Source organism: Solenopsis invicta, chromosome 3, assembly GCF_016802725.1.
Source record: "Solenopsis invicta isolate M01_SB chromosome 3, UNIL_Sinv_3.0, whole genome shotgun sequence".
NCBI lineage: Eukaryota > Metazoa > Arthropoda > Insecta > Hymenoptera > Formicidae > Solenopsis > Solenopsis invicta.
The window spans coordinates 24339762-24362751 of NC_052666.1; the positions used below are offsets into that span (position 1 = coordinate 24339762).

General features: G+C 33.7%; 1 protein-coding gene across 4 annotated transcripts in view; it reads right to left on the reverse strand.

Annotated features, from left to right (window-relative positions):
• LOC105197189 (CD151 antigen) overlaps positions 1 to 22990 on the reverse strand; it is a 154460-nt gene that overhangs the window by 130574 nt on the left and 896 nt on the right. The window lies entirely within an intron of this gene.

Sequence of the window (22990 nt, forward strand, 5' to 3'; positions counted from 1 at the left end):
TCTTTTTCTTGCAAGAGCACGAAATATATGGGCATAAACAGATTCTTTGAGAAAAAAAGAAAAATCAGTCTCTCTTATTTTTCTTTCCGTACTATATGTAACCTGATTATAAAAATTAATTACTTATATATTATAAACGGATATCATGATGGTCATAATCGAAGGGAAAAAAATTAATCCATAACGATATTCTTTCAGTAATCATATTTGCAAAGAGATTAGATACCGAGTATCAATTTTAATCTCTTCTGTTCCTTTTTCTTTTGCAAATACGATTACTTATAATTGTCTTTCCATAATTAAAGTTTACACCGTAAAAAAGAATTTCCGTTCAGAAAACCTCTTATAAATCGAATTTTATAAAATCGAAAATATAACGCTTACACCGAATATCTGCCCGCCTCTTCCTCTCTCTCTCTCTCTCTCTCTCTCTCTCTCTCTCTCTCTCATTCCGTCGTCGTTAGCAACATCCAATTAACGAATATTTTTGATTCTTCAAAAAGGGTTTTCATTATGAACGGAAAATCGCGCGTCATGTTCAAACGGGTGTGCGAACACGGTGAGCAGATTTTTCTCTCTATTTAATGGCTCTCTATTCTCTCGTTCGTACACTCGATCCACTGATTCACGACGTGATTCGACGCGTTGTCAATTAAATCGGTGCAAGAACCAATGACCGGAAGTAATAGTCTATCGAGAATCATGGAAAAGGTCTCTAGCCGAGATGCGTGTCAATCTCGTCGTGCCCCCCGGAATTGATTTTAATATTCATCACACGCTGCTACCTGTGAATTTCCCGTAGACATATTGCCATAATATTAAATCCGTATATTCAGTCACATATTAAAAGCATCGTTATTCTAGCACGTGTAGAAGATCATGCGATAAAAGTTTCAACACGAAGCCATAAAGATAACAGAAGGATGTTTTTACCTACCTTAGTAAATATAAATTTTACATGCTTTATTCAATCGCTTTATTTCAAAGCTAAAATATTCACCTTCCATTGGAAAAAAAAATTAGTAGAAAAATAATCTCGATAATACAACAAACATTAAAAAAAAGACTTCAGTAACGCCGCATTATCATCAATGCGTATATTACAATTCGCGTCTGCAGCTCTACCGCGCCGAACAAATAGGATTGTCAATCATTTACCTCTCGAACTGGAAACTTTGCGGGGGTAACTTTCGGTCAATCGCTCATTATATGTGACAACAGCTGACACATCTCTCCGAGAACGTTGCGGGGACGCAACTCCGCATTAATGCAACGTGGACAGGTCGGGATATGAGCGACAGAGAGAGAGAAAGAGAGAGAATCGGGAGAAGCGAGAGCGAGCGAGCGGCTGGCGCATACGCGTCGCTACACACATATACACGCGGTCGGATTTATGTCAACGTATCTATTAGCCATGCAGCATCGGCGAGTCTTGCCTGTCGGCTCGAGAGCGCGATTGCGTGAGCGCAAAACGCAGCCATACGCGAAATCCCGACCCGCACGGCCGGATCCTCGTTGCAAACAAGTCTTGATAGTCAGAACTCAGGCAACGACCACGCGCCCACGCACGTGCGTGCGTGAGTACGTAAGTGCGTGCGTGCGTGCGTGCGTGCGTGGGCAGCTAACTGACGACTGAAGGTGGACACTTTTCGAACATGTGCACGGTGCATTAAGACGTTTTTCATGACGGAAATGCTCTTGCGATCAGGAAAATGCATGGTTGAGGCGGAAGAACATTAGTCTACGCGATTTATCAGCGGTATAAGCGCCAGCGAGCGATTCGTGATTAATTTAACGCTCGGTTGTGCATTATAATGTTTGCAGGGGGACGTCGTATATCAGTGCGTACGGCGCACCTGCACGCGCTTTTTCCACGGATTATAATTTAATTTGCTACGTCGTTGCGCAAGTTTATCGACTCTGTGTCTTTGCCTTGATGCGTGTCGCCGATGTTTTACGGCGTTCCTGATACATAGATTAAATACACGTTTGTCATGAAAAACGACTGCTGATATAATATCAAAATTTAATGCTATGCAGAAATCGAAATATAATACATGTTTATATCGTACACTGATTGTGAGAAAAATGTTTTGTACTTATATCAACAAGTGTATGGTCGAAAACATTTTTCTGAGACCAAACAGAATTTCTGGCTACCACAATTAGACTCGATTTTACTGTTAAAATGTTTAATAGATTTAATTATAAGGAAAATGTCCAAAATATTTTCTGGTCTCACTTTTTTTATTATGATATTCATATAATAAGCTAACAGTATTTAGTGATAAAGACTTTGTGAAGTTCGAAACGTGCGTACTAATTAATAAATTAATATTAAAATATAATTTTTTATTATTTTTTTTTAATTGCTTGTTTCTTGGCCTTCTTAACCTTTCAACTTTTCTAAGGATTTAATTAGTGCACTTGTAAAATTTGTAGTTATATTCATTATACGTTTCTTTTCTTAAAAAAAATTATGTTGACCTAATGAAATGTAAGGTTTATATTATTATCAAGAATTCTGATACATTTTATAGGAGGGAATTAATTATGCTCCTCTGGTAATTTTTAAAAGAATTTTGATTCTTCCATTATCCAATAGACGTACTGGTTGAATTTATTAGATTTCCAATTTATGCACATTTTTTTCCAAAGTTTAAAAATAAAAGAATAAATATGTTTCTATAATAATAATAATATTTATTTGTAAATCTTATACATAATTTATACAGTTACTCAATTTTTTACATAAAACATGGACACGTGTGATAATATTATTTTTCTAGAATTTTAGAAGAAAGATTACCCACACAGCTCCAATATACTTTCAATATACGCTTCAGTTAAATATTAATTTCGTAGTAAACGACGTATAACGTTCTACACGTGACTCGAATAAATTGAATTAAAAAGAAGCTTAAATAAAACTTTGTTAGCTCCTTCGATCTTCAATTAATTTTTTCTAACCGTTTTCCCCTCCATTGTATAGATTTTGCTTCATTTTATTTAATTTAAACGAGAAACTGATAATTTGGTAAAACTTCGTTTAACTCAATTTTCATTGTCATCGATGCATGAAATGTATTTAAAGTGATCTTTATTCTTTCCCTCTGGATCTTACTCTCTCTCTATTTTTAACACAGAACAACTACCATTTGCATAAAAATGAGAAACTCGCGCACGAAAAGCTCCGAGTATTTGATCGTGGGTAGAGATTAATTCCATCTAATGACATTACTCACGATCAAAGTGTACGAAATTGCAATGAGATCGCGCGCGTCGTAATTAAAGTTTCGAACTCTTCACAAAGTACGCTTTTTACTATTAAAACTTTAGAGTTGATTCAATCTCGCCATAAATACATATATATCTGGATAATTTTCAACAATTAAAGTACGTTCCGATTTAATTAATTTGTTTTCAAATTAACGCTGTTATTGCTGATTGCCTAAAAATGTTTAATTACTTGACGCTGAATGAAAAATAGCATCGGAGAGCCGAGAAACCAATCGCGATACGTAGTGTTGTTCCATCGCACGCGTCTCCGTCGCGTGAATGGCACGTGGGTCTTAACTTTCGTTTAACACGCCCACGCATAGTTCTCGCGGTGTACAACACTTTCGGTTCGCTAACTTCGGCCACGACGTTTGAATTATTCAGTGGAATTATTTATGAAGTTTCGAGTCGACGAGATCGAAAATATATTAAATTCACGCGTCCTTGTTCGGCGATGGGCGAATCGCTGGCTCATATAAATTCATCTCTCGCACTCACTTTTATATATATATCTTATATATACATGTATATTCCCACCGTGACGCGACGGTAATTCGGGCATTTATTAAGAGCGATGTTTTCCACGCGCGTGCATAATACTTAATAGGTTTACCCTTTACCGAATGGGAGCCCGTCTTTACGGGATGTAAACGCACTGCCCCATTAATTGCGATCATATCTCTCGTTGCACTCCAACGGGACTGCAGCGTGTGCTCGTAAGTGTAATTGATATTGCGTTAGGATTAACGATAATTTAAGTGCTTTAATTGGATTCCCTGTTGTAATTCACGGCGTAATTATCACCAGTATAATTCGTGTTGCATAATCAGAATGTTAATGCAATATTTCTTAAGATCCAGTGGTCGAGAAAAAATATTTATTACATAAGATATTTATTAGAAAATATTCAAGAAGATATTCTATGTTTTCTAAATAAATTTTTTAAAGAGAAATTTTTGAACCTAGTACTACCAAAGTACTTGTAGAATATCTTTATAAGTTCAGTGCTTTAATTTGCCAAATACGAATTAAATTTTATCAATGAGTGAGGAAGTATTAAAATAATTAGTCGCAAGTTTTTCCGCATATTATTTTTCATATATACATTGATGTAGGGTTTTTTATGTTCAATGATAAGTTGCAATTTTTTTATTTATATTCGCGAAAATTTGCGATACTACGATGAAATCGAGAAGTAAACATCAAAAAGATATGGTCTATTCAATGAAGAGATCAGAATCGGCTTGATTTCGCCTAGACGATATTTTCTGAAGTAGAAGCCGTGGAAAAAGCCTTTTCATTGCTCTACGCGGAAATGGTGGGAGTCTATCGAATCCGCATGAATATGTAAACTATGTAAGTCGTATAAGTATCATGCACCTTCGCAACGCGCATACCCCCGCGCGCGTATATCGGAAAATACTGAAAAGCTTTGCGCACAAAGGATGCCGAGACACGTCGTAAAACGTGCTCACCATGCGCGACGATGTTCCTTGCGTTAACTTTGTTCATAAAATTTCGCAATGCCACGAGCATTTAAAAGATCTTGTCGTAACTCTTACTTAGACCCTATAACTTTCGTAATCCCATTTTTAATTGACTTATCTATATATGTACGTAACGAGCCTCGCGATACACGGTCCAATAAAAGTCAGACTGTTTGTTTTACCGCCAGCAACTTCATCGTAAGAAAAATGAACCTTTCTCCGCTTATTTTGCTTCAATACGTGTAATGTTAAATTACTATCTAATACTTTCCAAAAAAAAGAGGGCAAAAAATATTTGGACTTTAAAAGCCAAATATTTATTTGTGAGTCTTAAACCTTTTTCCAGGGTATTGCGCCAGTGCAGGCGCGTTTGCCTTTACGCGATCCGATCTTACACACACCATCATACATACGTATCGAATCTGGAACCTGTGTCGTTGGTGCTCGGAAAGGAGTGTTTTAATTGGCGGCATAGTTAGAGGGAGCAGGCAACGTACCGCAAATTTGCATGAAAAGGGAGAGAAGGGAGATGAAGAAGGAACAGGCAAAGAAGGGCGGAGGATTACCTTTTAAGGCAACGAATCAGAGATTTAAAGGGTCAGTGGCGGCGATGTCAGACGACACACAAAGAGCTATTAGCGTAATTAGCCGACTACCTGTGGTGACTATCGGACAAGCCGCGATCTCACGCAGATATCGAAATAAGAACGACGAATCTAATGAGGTGTAAATATCATGGAGATATGGTTTAATTAATGTGCCAGCGCGCGACGGAAATTCGTGCTGTCGAGAATTCAAGGGAAACGATCGCGAAACGTTAATGAAGCGCGAATATCGCAAGAAGCATGCGTAATGATGCGGCATAAGAAATGTCACAAATGTCAACGAGCCAATATTCTTAGTTATAAAACAAATCGACATTATAAATCGACGTATAAATCTTGCAACGATAGTGAGAGTAAAATGATTGTGTTGGTTGTGACTATAATTAAATGTTAAAATAATTATGGGAGCTCCATTTTTATAATTATACTGCTACAGTGTTACACGGAGAGAAGTTTCTATTAAAATTTATTCTTAAAATCATGATATGGATTATTTACTCTCAAAGTCGTGGATTTCAAAGAATGTTAATATAATTTTGGTAAAAGTTTGTAAAATTTCAGTAAAATTTAACCAATGTATTTTATAATTTAAAAATTTTTATTTATAATATAAAATTTAGTTAAATTTTGTCAAAACTTTACCAAAGTGTAAAATTATGAAAAAATTCTTCAAAATCTATTTTGACTCACGGCTATGATTTTCATGGTAAATTCTAAGAGAAACTTCTCTCCGCGTAATAATAATATATATATTAGGTTAGTACAAAAGTTTGTAGCGTTGTTTCAGTAAAATTCAAAGATAATATTTATTATAAATATAAATGTATATAAATTTATTTAATCATATATGTACCGCTACAAACTCTTCTTCTAATCTAATACAATGTATTACACTGACGAAAAAAGGGTGAGAATTATCAAAATTTAAATACAGTAAAATACATTGAAATATATTACAGAATAAAATAAAATAAATAATTTTACATAAAAAAAATCATATACAACTATAAATTTATAAACAAATAACATCTCAACTATGTATTACAAAGTTATAATAAAAACAATAAGTTTACATGAATTTGGAAAATACATTAATATTAATAATTTGTAGTAAAATTGTTGGTTAAACTATAGAAAAATAGTAATGCAAATGTAGGTGATGAAAATATTGAATCAACTGAGATTCAAATTCGGTATACCTCGTTTTCATTCCTATCATTTAGGTCCGTGTATCACTGCTCCACTGAGCATAATTATTCCGGTCATATGATTAATCGACCGTACGTAAACTGGAAGCATGTAATTGTCATAACTTATTTGCAAAATCTATATATCATAACTCTGTAATTATAGTCGAGGTTTCACTACAAACCAATATTGTTATCATGGTGATGCAAACTATTTAATAATTATTGAAACTAAACCTTTAATTACAAGAACTATAAAATAATTCAGTGGAAATTGATTTTACATATATAACAGTATAGTTGTAAGTTTTACAGTTGCCACCACTGTAAATTTTTCTCTGAGTATATATCATTTTCGATGCCAATTGTATTTAAATTACAATGATTGAGTACCATTTGTGTTGTCAGTATAACACAATGTATATGTTATTATTAATACAACATGGAACATAATAATTATAAAAATTGAGCTCCATAATTATTTTAATACCAATTATAATCACAAATATCTTTCAGTGTAGCGAAAGTGACGAAAGTGAGAGAGGTAATATGTAATTCGAAAATGGTAAATCAGTTTAACGCGAAATTTGTTAAACATGTTTGTTGTTAAATACTAGGATAAAGCAATGAGTCGATAATCACCCGGTAAATCTACACCGCGTAACGATTTTGCAACGTAAACAAAAGCGCGAAATCACAAACGCAACGCGATAAATCTTACGCGATTCTGTACCGTGTCGCCCAATGAAAATTTATCATGCACAATGAGGGGTGAAACATTCATTTTATTTCGCAGGAAACCACAAATTTTCTGTGTGTACTCGGAGTCGTTAAATAAATAAATGCGCTTTGATCGAGACACGCTGTTTCGCTCAAAGCGGATACCGCGCACGGATATGTGTTGCATTGCACTACATTTAGTGGATTTACACGCATATGTGGATTTAACCGCGCAGGCATACCAAATCCGTCACGCGTCGTGAACATCGCCCTAGATAAATCTATTGTGAAATAAACGAAAAAAAAAAATAGACCTTCGCTCTGTCCGACCTGATACGTGTAATTTTCTTGCGACAGTCGCGGATTTGCGGGCGCGCACATTCACCTCTGTTTCACGCCGCAAGACCGATCATTCCGTGCGACCCACACGGGAATGCACGTTGCACGGAAAGGTGACGCAATATTATAAACGCCTCTCTTTATCGCGAGATAATACATCGTTAAATCCGTGTTGTTGCACGCACGACACGTAACAACCGATGTGGTGCGCTTCCGATAGTAAATCCATTTTAAACGCTACGTCCCTAATATCGACGTCACTTTTACGCCCTCGTCTAAACTGGAATTGGACAATTAAAACATTAGCTCAGAGACCCGCTGAGCACGTTTCACTTGCTAGAAAGAAAAAAAATAAACGAAAATTATTCTACTTTTGCTTTTTACGAGAGAGAGAAACAAAACGCGTTAAATTAATGTATTGTTTTGAGAAAATTATATTGTTACAATATTAAAGTCCGAGCTAATGATTGCTAACAATGAGTCATTTGTTGGTATTCCACCGCGGTCGATCAATGATTACGTAGTTATTTTACATTCTTCACGAGCACGAACTTCATACCACACTTATTAATGAATCACGACGCATCCGTTCTATCATTCGATTGTAGTCAACAACACACACAGATTTTCTTCTTTAAGAAATTTATCTTCACTGACAGAAAAAGATGGTTGCAATTATCATAATGGAAATACAATTTGTATTCATTTACGATGCTAACTATATATAATTTATAGTTGTTTTAATCATTTAAATTGTAACTATTTAGTTATTATTATTATATAAAAAGCAAATGTTTAAAAAAATAGAAATATTTTCTATAATTGTGATTGCATTTATTATGCAAATATGTTTATTTTTTTTTACCATCCATATCTTCATATTTTACTATATTAATATTAAAAATTATTATTTATTACATAATTTCTAATACAGTTTTTTCACAGTTGATAAAATTATAAATGTAATATTATTACTAATTACAGCAGTATTAACTGTAAAAATGAGCAAATTGTGTTTAACAGCTAGAAATACATAAGAAATGACTTGTTAAACCTAACGGTTACAAAATTTGTATTTTTTATTGTTTAATGTTATAATTGCAAATACCAAATACTTTTCTCTCAGTGTTTTTTTTCTTTTTTTCATCAAAAATATCCATATCATAAATCATTTTACGTTTAATCTCTAAAATATTGTAAAATCAATATCTTTCATCCCGTCTATTCTCTACTTTTGAAATGAAAATTTTATTACATATAAAACAATCTTGATTTCCGAGAATAACATTTCTAGCAGGTGCTCGTTAACCTGACTTATTTCAGGATAAGACTTAATTTTGAAAGGGACGAGAAAAATGTAGGAACAAACAATTCCAATATTTTCAAAATGAAAAATTCCCATCTCATCTCAACTTTCGAGCATTGAACTATGAGGCGACCTTCTCGCGATTTTCGCGAGACGAGAAGTAAGATCGCGCACCGTAGGGATTTCATTACATTGATGTACGGAAGTACGGATCACGATCGACCGGTATGTACGGTACGTCACACGGGTCACGTAATTTTCTGGCAAATTAGAAGATTAAGTGCGAACGGTAAAAGTGTTCGAGGTCATGAGTGCACCTTTGCAATTCCAGTGTACAAACACGGCGGCGGAAAATCGAAATTGAAATGCAGTCGACCTCCGGGGACAATGCCAGAGACGTTTTTATTTTTAATGCTTTCATTAAAAGCTCTCTCGCGAATAGTGGCTACGGAGATGTAGGTCAGTTTGCGATGCTACCGTATTTCGCCTCGAGTTCGTTATCTACGCGCATGTGTTTCTCTTTCTTCTCATGTGAAATATAGTAAAAATTATGTAACATTTTTTTTTCTCCTCTGCAAACAGAAGGTTGTCTACTTCTCTATCACTCTAATAAATAAGGTAACTATACTCTATACTATCTATGCTTTGCAATTTTTTATAATTTTTTGTCGAATTTAAAGTTAAAAACTGAAGGTCAGCTTCAAAAAAGAAAACATTTCTAAACATTAATTTAAAATATGGAACAATTTCAAATAATTACATGAGTGCAATGAAGATGTTTAGAAAAAATATTATTCAGGTCGTATTGAGAGTACCTATATACTGAATATATTTTCTAATTATATGTTTTCCTCCTTTTTATAAAAAGTGTTAGAGAAATAGACAACCAAGTGATCTAAATGTTACTTTTATAAATTTATAAGTTTATTGATATATTAACATGTTTATCGACATATTAGAGTACATAAAGAACTATTTTCGTCAAACAATTGACTTATCTTAACTTTCCCTCTTAAGACCATAGCTTATCGCAGTTTAGTTAGTGGGTTCAAATTGATGCTCTGAATTAATAAAAATATTGAAAGAGTCATTACAATTAATGTGTGTCATTTTAGATTAGTTATATTGATTCTATCTCACAAAGAATATCCTTTCCAGTTTATAAACAAAACATTGTAACAAAAATATAAATTATATACATTTTTGTTAAATACAAAGATATAGGTACAATAATATAAACCGCGGAAATTAATAATCGTCATTTGGTGGTTATAGAAAGCAATAAAGTTTATGAAATATTTGATCAGTGAACTGTTACAAACAAGTCACATTGACAGTCCATACGATATATTTTATGTGTAGCGTTATTTATTTAATTCATCATGCAACTGCTTATAAACAACAAGTAAACTATATTAGAAACAAAGCCGTATTTGGTACAGTTACCTTACTTATTAAATAAGGTTGCAAAACGCTGATGAAAAAAATTGCGTCGCGATATTTAAATTCCTGATTTAATTCCGCTATTACCGCGCGGATTTTTACACTTGGTGCGCTTATATCGTATTTGCGGGGTCGTTTTCACGTACACTTCGCCTTCATCAATATACATACGCACGCATGTCGATACGTTATATCGGAATGAAAGTTGCACGTTGCCGCGAGGTGTATATTGACTTTTCTCCCATTCGTGCAGAGACACACAATCTGCTGGACAATTATTTTGGCCAAAAAAAAACAACGCTACGAATGAATGCAACGCAGGCAAATTAGCTGACTCGCTCGCTTCCCTGTCGTCGTCCTTTTCGTCTGCATTTGCAACAGGTAAAAAACGAATGGCACTTCGAGTCACGATATGACTGCCGGGGTATAACGAGATTGTTCCGCAATGTTACTCAAAAACAAGGCAGCTGAGGACAATTGAATTAATTTCTTGTACGCGGGATCGTGTCCCGTGAAATATGAACGCAAGAATGGAAACCGCGAATCGATTCGTACGAGATAAGTTTCAAAACTCAGTTAGTGGCAAAATTTTACTAAATCTGGTAAATCTGGCAACTCGCGATTTGCGAGCCCGATAAAAATGTATTTATATGCAACAAAAACATTTTAATTATAAAGTTTAATTAGTGGTTTTTTTTTAACCTAATATAACGCGATGTAGAACCAAAAATTGACAAACAATGTAAAAGATTTTTGCCGAAATTGAGATATTTTGAAATTTGAAATCAGGGAGGTAGATATAATTTTCTTCATCTATTCTTAATTTAACTTATAGTATTCCTTTTTTAGGAACTTTTTAAATTCCTTTTATCAGATTTACAAAAATGTCATTCACGTTGAGAAATTGAGAAGTCAGTAACTGTATTTTCTTTACATTACTGCAAAAATGCATTCAATAATGAATTACTTTAGCATACTGAAATTCAGTATTACGCGCAAATTTGCTTTTTCAAATTGTGTATTTTTTAATAATTAAGTTGAATATATTTCTTAAAATACAGCCAGCCTATAACATTCTTAGGAGAATCTGTCATTACATTTAACTTTAATTAAAAATTCCTATTTCATAAGTATAAAAATACTTATTACATTAAAAAACGGTATAAATATGTCAATATAAATCAAAGGATACCATGCTGATTTTTGTCTGTGACAAATAAAAATGACATGTTTGTTTACAGTTTTTAAATCTAATTGGAATCTTTAAAACATTTTAATTTGTTAAAAAAGTATTAAAATTCAATACATAAAACTATTAAATAGTATATAAAGTTATTAAACACATCAATACATGTAGTATCGTAAATTATTATTGTTTAGCTTTATAAATATATATTCATATGTTCCTGCTAATAAAATGGTAATGCTTTCATCTCTAACAGTTCATGTTCTGCTTGATAAAACAAAATCAAAAAATTATTAATGATTAGAAACAAAGGCATTGTCGATGGGAATTGTTTTAAATCTTGACTACGGTATTTGAGAACATTGTTTGTTCATTATGTCTTTTAAGAACTCTCTCCCAGAGAGTTTTTATATCCTATTGTAATATTTTTAACTACTAGAAATTATAAAATTCTCGCCAAAAATATTTTTAATCACCAAAATTGACTTGACAGAGCAAGACCTTTTTCACTTATTAATTTGTATGGTTTATATCTGTCGATTTTTATTTAATATTGTTTATCCTATATAGTTTTACATTTTCATTAACATATATATATATATATATATATATATATATATATAATAGCTTATATTATATATTTAATATTATAGCTTTATATACTGATTTTACACTTCCGGCAAATTAAAATTTTTTAAAGGTCAGAATCAGATTTAGCAAGTTAAAAAATATAAGAGAAAATGTTCCGTTTTTATTGGGGCTAAAATCAGCTGATTTTACCTTTTTAAAAATTAGTTTTCTTTTTGGAAATAAATTTTAAAAATATCTTTTTCCTCACTTAATGTAAAATAAACAAGGCATTTTTTTTACATATTTTTAATTATCTTTAGTACTGCTGTTGTAAAATTTAGACAGTTTTTTTAATATTATAAAAGTAAGATTTTTTGTTTATATGTAGTTACAAAATATCCAAGAACTCAATTTATCGGATCATGATTGACCGATGACTGAATAACACCGAACATTATTCACATGTCCAATTGGCAAAAATAACAAGCCCAGGAGAGAAATGTACACTACAAATATAGAAATAGAAAAGAAAGAAAGAAATAAAGAGATTACAGCATGTATGTACAGAGCATTGAATCATCAATGCCAAACATATTCGAAGCCTATTTCACTTGTTTCAAAGGAGATAAGTATGCAGTCAGCACTAAAGATGGTCAAACAAACCCATAGATTTTTCAGAAGGGAGTAGCCGTAAAAATGATCTTTTGATTGAATAGTGACTAACTCGATGCAAACAACTTGACGCGTGTCGGACGCGCATCCGTCATTCTTAATTTTGCGATGAATGCGAGATAAATTTGCACCTGCAATGCAAATGGCAGTCTCCAACGATGATGACGACTTGTCGGATAACGGTAAACGAAACACTCGACACCGGAGCGTAATCGCGGCACCCGCAGCGATTGTTAACCACCGGCACAGTCGTCCAACGTAATATTAACGCCGCGGTGTAATCTCTCCTCGTCGACAGCAACGAATATTCGCGATAGCGAAATTAAGGAAAACGAAACGACGCAGCGCGGCGTCAAAGATTGCGACAGCGCGTGTCACTTTCCGACTCGTAGCGTAGGTATCTCTAATTACAAGCTGCGACACGTATCACATAACAGCTGCGTAATCACTTTAGAATACATTCTCGACATTCGCATATATCACGGAGAGATTGTATTCTAAAACGGTTGCGTAGCATATTTACTTACACTTATAATTTTTATAAATTTCTTTTCATGACTGTTTTTAATTAACGAGTAAAATATCCATCTTGCTACAAAATAGCGTATGTAATAAAAAAATTACATTTATTATCCAAAATTCTCGTGAAACAACTATAAAATAATATAAAAATAATAAGAACTTTTATACGAACGTTGTAAATCACATTTGTATGTGATTTTTAGTTCACGCTAAAGAACTGCAAAGTTTGTAAAAAAGATGCATTAAATCTAAGAACCTTCTACAACCTTTATTTGCGAGAGTCCATGATTCTAATTCAAAATTGCAGAATCGGGTTTACTATACACCGTTTCAAAACGTGAATTCTTTTTACCTTTACCTTTAATTTGAGCATTCGCTAAACCTTGTGCGATTTTTTTTTACAGAGTTATTCAACATTGAAGCAAACATGAACCTTACTATTTAACATTGAATAACTCGGTGACAAAAAAATCAAAGATAAAGATTCACACTTTTGAAATGCGTAAATGCTTCATTCATTAAAATGAGCCTAAAAAGATTAAACATTGGAGCAAATAGTATTATTTTTGCTTCAATGTTAAATATTGCGGAGAAAAATAATCGCACAATGCTCGTCGAGTATAAGGTAATTCACGATTAAAGGTAATTCACGGTTTTGAACGCTATGAATCGCAATTATATGAAATTTTTAACTCACCGTGGAACTTTGCAAAATGTGTAAAAACTTTTGAGATTTGGCGCATCACCATTTGTATCCGTCTAGCTTCGTAAAAAATCAATTCGTTTAATGAAGCAATAATCTCAAAAGTAGAGAATTCAAGTTGTAAAATGCTTTTTGGAACATTTCATTATGATCATTTCTTACAAAGTTACATTTTAATTAAGGCGCTGTTTCGCCATAAACTAATAGTGTCACAAATATTGTTGCTGTATATAAATTGCTGTATATAAAAATTGTTCTATATTTATGGCAACTAAAGTTTTACTTGCAATAACAATAAAATTATTTATTCAACTATGTTACAAGAATCCTACATATAAAACTTGTACAGTTGTCGCTTTTACAGTTGCCATCACTACGAATTTTTCTTTGTACCGTACTTTGTAAAAAAGCGGGCTGTATCAGCACGCTTCAAAAAAAAATAAAAAGAAACGAGTTTTTTTCCAAGATCTTTCCCGGAACGGAAATTGGTTGTGTTCGGCGACGGAAATAAAAGAGAGATGCGCACCGTGATCTCGCGTCGCGCTGCTTTACGCCGTGAAATATTCATTTTCTTTCACCGGAGTTAAATTTTAAACAGGATCTCCCCCGGACGCGCGCGGGTCTCGAAGTAAGGAAGGGCCGTCCAGGATTTAATTTAAGTTTCGCTGCAAGTTCGCGCCAGGTCGAGCGTATTCCAGCCGCATATAATTTTGCGCGTTGTTCCACGCGCGTTGAAAATGAACGAACAAACCGAACATCGCAGCTCAGTTTCGAGCTGCTGACGGCACACGTAGGGCAACCGCTGCGCTATACTGCCGATGACGTGGGTATATGGCTAATGTGCGCCAGATAACGACGATAACGAGACACTTGACACCCAAAACGAGCACACTCGGTATATGGCACCTGTGAGGCAACTGTTAAACAACGACGGCGGAGGACAAAGTGTAACACTGGCAGCGTGTCGCTCTCGCGCAATCTGTCACTAGCGACTCACCATCTGCATAACTGCTTCTTGCCCTAAGATATTATCTCAACCCTTCCAGTGTTGAATATCATAGCTCTTAATACGCTTCGCGCGTACAATCGTTAAACTTGAAAATACAGAACATGCAGACATATTTTATCATTCTTCTATAGGGTCACAAGAACTTCCGTTTACATTTACATTTATTTTGCGTGAGAAATGTATAAATCCGATAAATAAAATACATAAATACGAAAACACTTGAAAATGTACTTAGAATCGCTTATATAATATTAAAAAATGGAATAATTATGATTAATTTTCTTATTATAAAAAAATAATACATTATAATTCCACAAAACTTTACACTTATAGGTCTTTGAAAATAATTTTGTGCGTGGGACACTCAAAATAATTATGTAGGACACTCAAATGTGATGTAAGAAATGCTGCAACAAGTTTTGACATTCTAGCAATCATCAACTTTGTCGTCCTACATAACTATTTTGAAAGTCTAACAAAAATTATTTGCAGATTTATCTCTAACTAAATTTTTACATAGATTTTTTGCAAAACCTTTTTTTTGTAAACTTTTCACAAAGTGAACAAATATTTCTTTTATTCAAAAACTGAATGTTTTCTTTCTCACACAAATCCAAATCTATATATCTAAAAAAATACCATTCGTTGAAGTAATTTAAAAATATGTCGAGTTGAAAACTTTTAACGTCTAGCAATGGGCTAAATTCGATACAGCACTGTTCGTCGCAGATCGTCGCTGTGCAAATTACTGCTTTCCGTCATTGCGCGATTTGCGATACTCCGTTGGCACCGACGCGCCAGGCCTAGATCTTTTAGCGTCGGCGTAAATTTATCGCATCGTGCCGCGTCGGCGAACAAGGTAAATCAAATTAGAAACGTATTCGCGATACGACGTATTCAGCGCGGCAGCCTAGATCCGTGGCGGAGATTATTTTAAGGGGCAACCTCAAGCCGGCGGAATGTCAGGGCGATGAATATGAAATGTAGGAAAGAACTATGCTGAATCCTTACTCTAAATCCTTTCGCAGAGGTGCTTTGCATAACGAGAAAATGACTCTCGATGTAACTCTTTCTCTCTCTCTCTCTCTCTTTCTCTGTTCCTCTTTCTCGTGCGATTTACTTAACTCCGCGCCGCGAAAACCGCAAGATGCCTTCAAACTGGAATCATCAGCCACACGTTTCTCCGTTTCCTTACTCATATGCGCGATGCACTTTATATTTCTAAAGCATCATCTACGTTATATTTTCCTCTAATAACTAATATTATCAGAATTATTTGAAGCTCCATATCTCATATTATTATATTGTATTATCATTTGCATAGTTAATACAATTAGTGTAAAATCGTTCATTCTGATGAACATTACATTACAAAAGATATCGTGATTAACGAAGACTCTTTTACATCACCGCTTAAAAGTATTTGCCCATTTTATCTTTCTTAATTAAATGCAAATTTTAAAGAGAAAGAAAGCGAAAAGTAAATTTCAATTTTCTTTTCTAATTTTTTAGATGTTGGCCTTAATAATAATCCTAATGGCAAAAAATTTTATATTTTACGTGTGTGTGATTCGTAAATGATTTGTAAAATATATTCTTTAATACCTAAGATAGAAAAAATAGCGCAATATATCCACTCGTAAAGTGCAAAAAAATCGGAAAGTATAAAATAGGAAAGTTCAATTCTAGCCCTTCAATTTTATAAACTTTATTGTTTAATGTATAAAATATATTTTATTTATTGGTTTATCAATTTATTTTATAGTTGACTTCTTTCTTATGGGTTCCTCTAAATTCTGTTATTACTGCCTCTGTGCCAATTTTGGGGCCCAATTTTTCAGATGTACTTTTGTAGGATTATATTGCGAAAACGTTAATCATTACAAAATACGAAAGAATATTATAAAAACTGCTATATCATTTTATAGAACCGAGAAAACATCGAAGTTCTATAAATATCTAAAAAATATATCTTAAAATATATTTTTAAGATATTTGTCACATAAGATGTCTTTTAAATGTCCAAAAGATATCTTCAAGACATTTTTAGAGATATATGAAATGATAACTCAAAATGTTGCACAAGATATCTTTGATATTGCTAAAAGCTGCCTTTCGCAATTTAAAAAAAAAATGCAAGACATCTTAAGACATGACAAAATATCTTTTAAAAATCTAAAAAAATATTTTTTTGTTTATATGGGAAGAAACTTTCTTGTCTGTTTTCATATTTTTAAAGCTTCATTTTTAGTTTGTGTTAAAACAACATTATCTAAAAACAAAGTAGCATGCGCATTGGTGATTTTACATATTATATGTGTATACAACATGTAAAGTTGTATAAAATAATATAGCTGAATAAAAACGAAATTTAGGCATATAAAAGAGATACGTACAAAAATCGGGATAGGCAGATTCTTTCGAGTGATAATGTATATGTTCTATTCTATCATAAATTAATATTACGTGTATTCTTACATTTATCTATTTCTAAAGAAGTACGATCGAACTAACTACCTGTTTACAATTCCGTGAACCGATTTCGCTTTAATCCCGGAACAGCGCGACAGCGAATTTCTGTAGAGCACCGACGAATCTCGGTGCAGGGATGCCTAAGCTCTTTCATAAGACCCTGTATTTGAACCCCGTCACATCGTCCCGGCGAGCGCAGCGCCTCGACCGGAAGGCTCGCCTTATTTCTCCGGTAACTTCGGCCGGGGGAGAGATAAATCCCGTCAACGTTCGCAGCAACTTCCGAGCTCGCGGAACCGAATAACGGATATTACGGAGGTGGAGGCTGCCGGCTTAGGGAGGGAGCGACAACTCCCGGACTCGAATAAACCTCGAATTGTGCCGCGTGCCCGACCGACACGCAATATCCCGGGGGAACGAGACACACGTGGGGCCGGTGTTACACAAACGTCGCTTTAACGCGCGAGCCTGTTCGATGCACAAGTAGACCCCGACACTCGCGCGCGCGCACGCGAAATATTTCGGTGCCTCTCGGTGGGATAGAGAACACCCGCGGGGTGTTTTAGTTTACAAGCTCGACACGTTACTTAAGGGCATGTAACTAAATTTCCGCGCAAACACATAATTTACGCAACAAGTTCGCTAATCTCACAATCGCCGCTAAACTTGTCGAAATTCTCGCGCGTTTTCCTGTTTAAGAAAAGAACACTCGACTCAATTCAATCGTATAAATCTACTCCCTTATTTATGCTCCAAATCTCTATTGTAATCACATTATTACTTATGTACAAATACGTTGTAATCTATAGAAGAACATTTATCGAAGAGAATTTTTGTTGAACATAAAACACAAACATACGTAGAGAAGTCCTCGCAGTTTTTAAATGCACACGAAGAAAATATTTAGGATGTGGAAGTCTCAATGTCTCAATATACAGTTTACGTATGAAATTAGCGTAGTTGTAGGATTAATTTTGTTAATGAGATCGAAACTACGGGACGTCGATACTACCGAACAGTTCAGAAACTGTGGCAAGAGGAAGTCGCGCGACGTCGTACGTGACGGATTTTCTTGTTGACTAACTGCTTCTCTCCCTGTGCACTCACTTGTCTATCCACACTCCTTCGCAGGCTGCAGAGACAACTCGAACCGGTATGACCGGCAGAATTCTCTATGTCTCTCTTTATCCCTTCGCCGCAATCTTTTTCTCTACGTATTGTCAAAACAAGCACTTACACGTTATAATCAGATCTCCGAGACATTTAACCCTTTTCGTCACGCTCAGCGGTCCATCTTTTTCCATTAAATTTTTAATTATTTTGATGAATTTCTTAACGTTAAGTATCGGTTTTCTTTTTGTTTTCGAAAAGTCCTTAGAACAAATTAGTGTAAACGAGTAGACAACTACAAATTTTTATTTGTGTTTTTACAAGTAGACAAAATTTGTGAAGAAAAATGCATTATCTACAAAATTATTATATCAAAACGGTAATTTAATCATTCTTTTAGGACATCCTAAAATATTTTCCAGATTTTTGCCACATTTTTCATTGCATTGTGTTTTTATTATAAATTGATAATCTTTGAAAAATATGTAAAATTCAATATTTTCTACTGTTAATCCAAATAAATGGTTTCGAAAACCAAAGTAGTTACAAGAAAATAATATTTATTGCATATATTTTTGTAATTATTAGCTTTAGTCTGATTCTATTTTCTATACTAATTTTCATAAAAATTAAAAATAAATTATTAGTTCGTCATATTAGACCGGTCATTTTGAATTAAAAAATTTTAACTTTTAATTCGTAATCAGCAACCCGAAAATCTCTGGGATACAAAGCTTAAAAAAAATCGATTCGATACAAAAACTCGTCACACATTGTTAAATTCGTGATGTCGAATTATACTCAAATTTGAGTTATTTTTAATCATTCATAGATCGCCATTGCTCTTACTCAATATGTTATTAATTTAAGCAAAACAATGAGGTTAAACAATTTAACTATAAAAATGTCAAAGCCTCAAATTTAATTTATTATTTACTAAATGCGTTAATATGGACGCTATTTACTTGGAAACTGCGCAATTCAACTAGAGAAGTGGGTTAATTAGATGAGATTGCTCTTTCAACTACACATTTTGTATTGAAATAATAAATATCGGCGCAACTCGATACAAGATATCTGAAATTAAAAGTAACAAAAATTATTTAATTCAAGGAATTGGTTTAAATTTGACCCTTTAATATTTAACAGCGCACAAAGAGTTAAAACTCTCGGAAAACGTTGGCTCGCGTTCACGTATGTACAAGTCCCCTCCGATGATATTCTCTTTTCTTACGTTTGCGCAAAGGTCAAGTATATGCTGCCGGCGTTACATGAGAATGAGGCAGTCACGTGTATAACGCTGAATACGCCGTCACTTTTCTTGGATTATCTCCGGAACTTGTTCCATAAGCGCAAGCACGTTTATTACGGTGAACGACTTTAGCATCGAGAACCCGACACGTCCTTTCCATTTCATTCCTACGCAGAGGCAAAACGACGGAGATTTTATATAACGAATGAACGAACGATACGAAGGCATATTAAGATGATCAGAAGCGAGCGCACCAAAATGCATTACAAATATTCTGAACGCATCTCATTAAAAAAAATAAAGCTGTAATTGGCGTTTTTTTTTTCTCTTCCCTTTCAAGCAGAAACATCGCGAGAGTGTGTCATTGTTAATACGGAGAAAAATAGTATGTCAATAATTCCACGTCAATACAGCGAAAATGATGTATAGCGTTCCGACTGGTTTTATTAACGAAAAAAAAGCTCGTCAACCCTCGAGTAATACTAGTTTCAATGGTTACCCGCGTACCGGGGAACGCCGGGAGACGCAAATAGAATACGTGCCTTCTATTTGTCGCGATTCCACCCCTGTCAGCGTGTTTGCAGTTCGGAATGCAAAGAGCAGCAGCGCGCGCGCGAGCGCCGTCCCGATTTTTCGGAGGGGTGTAGCGCTCGTTCGGTGCAGATACGAAAAATTTGCACGCTCAAATGAACAATCTAAATTTGCCGGGCACGAGAAAGCGCTGACCGGGATGAGTTCTAAGAATAGAGTCCGAATTCCCAGTTCGCTGTGTGCAATACACTCGGTGTGTCCACTCGGAAACTGTGCGGATCGCATATAAAAACTCACGTCGCGCAAAATGCCAGGCAATGTTTATCTAAGAAGAACGCAACAAATACACGCGCTTTCCGCGAGTAGTTTTACCAGGCTTTCCCGTTGTTTTCCCGTGATGCGTCTTTATTTACCCTGCGCACTGCGGCGAGCTGCGTCGCGCGAATAAAATTTCATCGTATCGTATTCACTTAAATCAATTTAAAAATATACGTGTGTACGTCGCGTGCTTTGTAATCAGACGCTACGCACCCGCCCGGCCACCTTATTTCGTGAAATGAAAGGCGGCTGAAATTGATCCACCGATGCACTTTCGATTGATGTAATTCGTCAGATATTCGTACAGCAGCTTTAGAGCCTATGATACACGGGCGATTCAATCGCGCTCTACCAATGTTCATTTCTACTAAAGTTAACTTTAATCTCGCTTTAATTTACTCTTTATTTTTTTCTAATTTGCGAAATTAATTCTTGGAATTAAGAAAAGATAAGGAGTATTTCCAATTCTTTTTCTAATTCTTAGAATTAGAGAAAGATAAAGAGTAGTACTGTGAACAACGCGGTGGAAAAATGTTTACATTTAAAACATCTTTTTTAAAATGTTTAATAGTAAAAAATGTTTCAGCCTTAAATGTTTAAGACCCGTTTGCATTAATACAAATTAATTTTAATCTTGATTTTTAACTTACTTTCTACATAATCTACATATATCTTCTTCAAATCCTAAGAATTAAAAAAAAAGGTATTTTAGTTTTAAACAGTATTTTGATTTAAGACTACGGGCCATTTGCATTAATTAACTTTAATCTCAATTTAACTTTCTATTTTTCTCTAATTCCAAAAATTGATTCCAAAATTTGAAAAGAAAAGTAGATTAAACCGAGATTAAATTCATAGAAGTAATATTTAATTTTAAAATGTTAAAATATTTTACATCTTTTACAGTTTTTTAAATACTTAAAAACGTTTTAGTTTTAAACAGTGTTTAGATTTAAAACATTAAGGTGTGTGTGCTCTGGATAACTTTAATATCAATTTAACTTCTATCTATTTTTAATCCTATATAGAAATGGATTCCAAGATTTAAAAAAAAATAAAAACTAGGTTAAACCGAGATTAAAAAAGAAGTGTTTCATTTCAAAATATTAACCCTTAAACACAGCTAGGGTTTGGGAGACCCCGTATGAAATTTCAATTGCTTACTGTATGAAAAGAGAATGAGATAGGAGATTTGGGTCAGAAGAGAAAAAAGTTTGAAGTCTTCACTATCAATCGCGACGATGATTAGCTTCAGAGCTCAACTATAATAGAATTCAAATGGCACGGAAATAAATTCTTTTTGCCATTATATTTTCCATGTTACATAATTATAATTTAAAAGGAATGACAATGTTATAATTTTTTCTTAACAATCTCACGTTTTAACTTTAAAATGCCATATTATAAAATCCTTAAAAATTTTTTTATTGTGAAGACACGATTTAATGAAGAAAATGGATTTTTTTACAAATCTTTATTTTCGCTTAATGGATTTGCCTTAATAATCTCACAATAGATAATATTTCAACAATGCCTTTTATTCAGTCACATTTTTGAGACTTTAAACTTTCATTTAAAACAAAATTTGTTCAACAAAATATTGATATAAACCAACGTTATGTTTTCTTAAAGTTGCAAGGGTCTTCTATGCTGTGTTTAAGGGTTAAAATGTTTTTACATCTTGTCGCCATTTTTTAAATACTTAAAAATGTTTTAGTTTTAAACAATGGTTAAATTTAAAACTTTAGGCTCGTTTGCATTAATTAACTTCAATCTCGATTTAATTTCCTTTTCTATTTGTTTCTAATTCTAAAAATTAATTCCAAGATTTAGAAAAAAAAATAAAAAGCAGGAGTTGAATCTAGATTAAATTTATAAAAAAATGTGTTTAATATTAAGATATTAACTGTTTATATCCTGTCACCACTTTTTAAACATTTAGAAATATTTTAACTTTAAACGATAGTTAGACTTAAAACACCAATCTCGCTTGTATCAATCTCGGTTTAACCTACTTTCTATCTTTTTCTAGTTCTGAGAATTTAATTCTAAGTTATACGTTCTATCTTTTGTAATTCTAAACCAAGATTAAAGTTAATCTATATTAGCGCAAACGGGTCTTAGCATTTTAAAAATATCGCGTTTAAAATTAAAGTATTTTTAAATATTTAAAAAAACGTTGACAAAAAATAAAACATTTTAATATCTTAAAATTAAATACTTCTGCGAAACTAAAGGTAAGTTGAGATTAAGGTTAATCTACATCGGTACAAATGGAC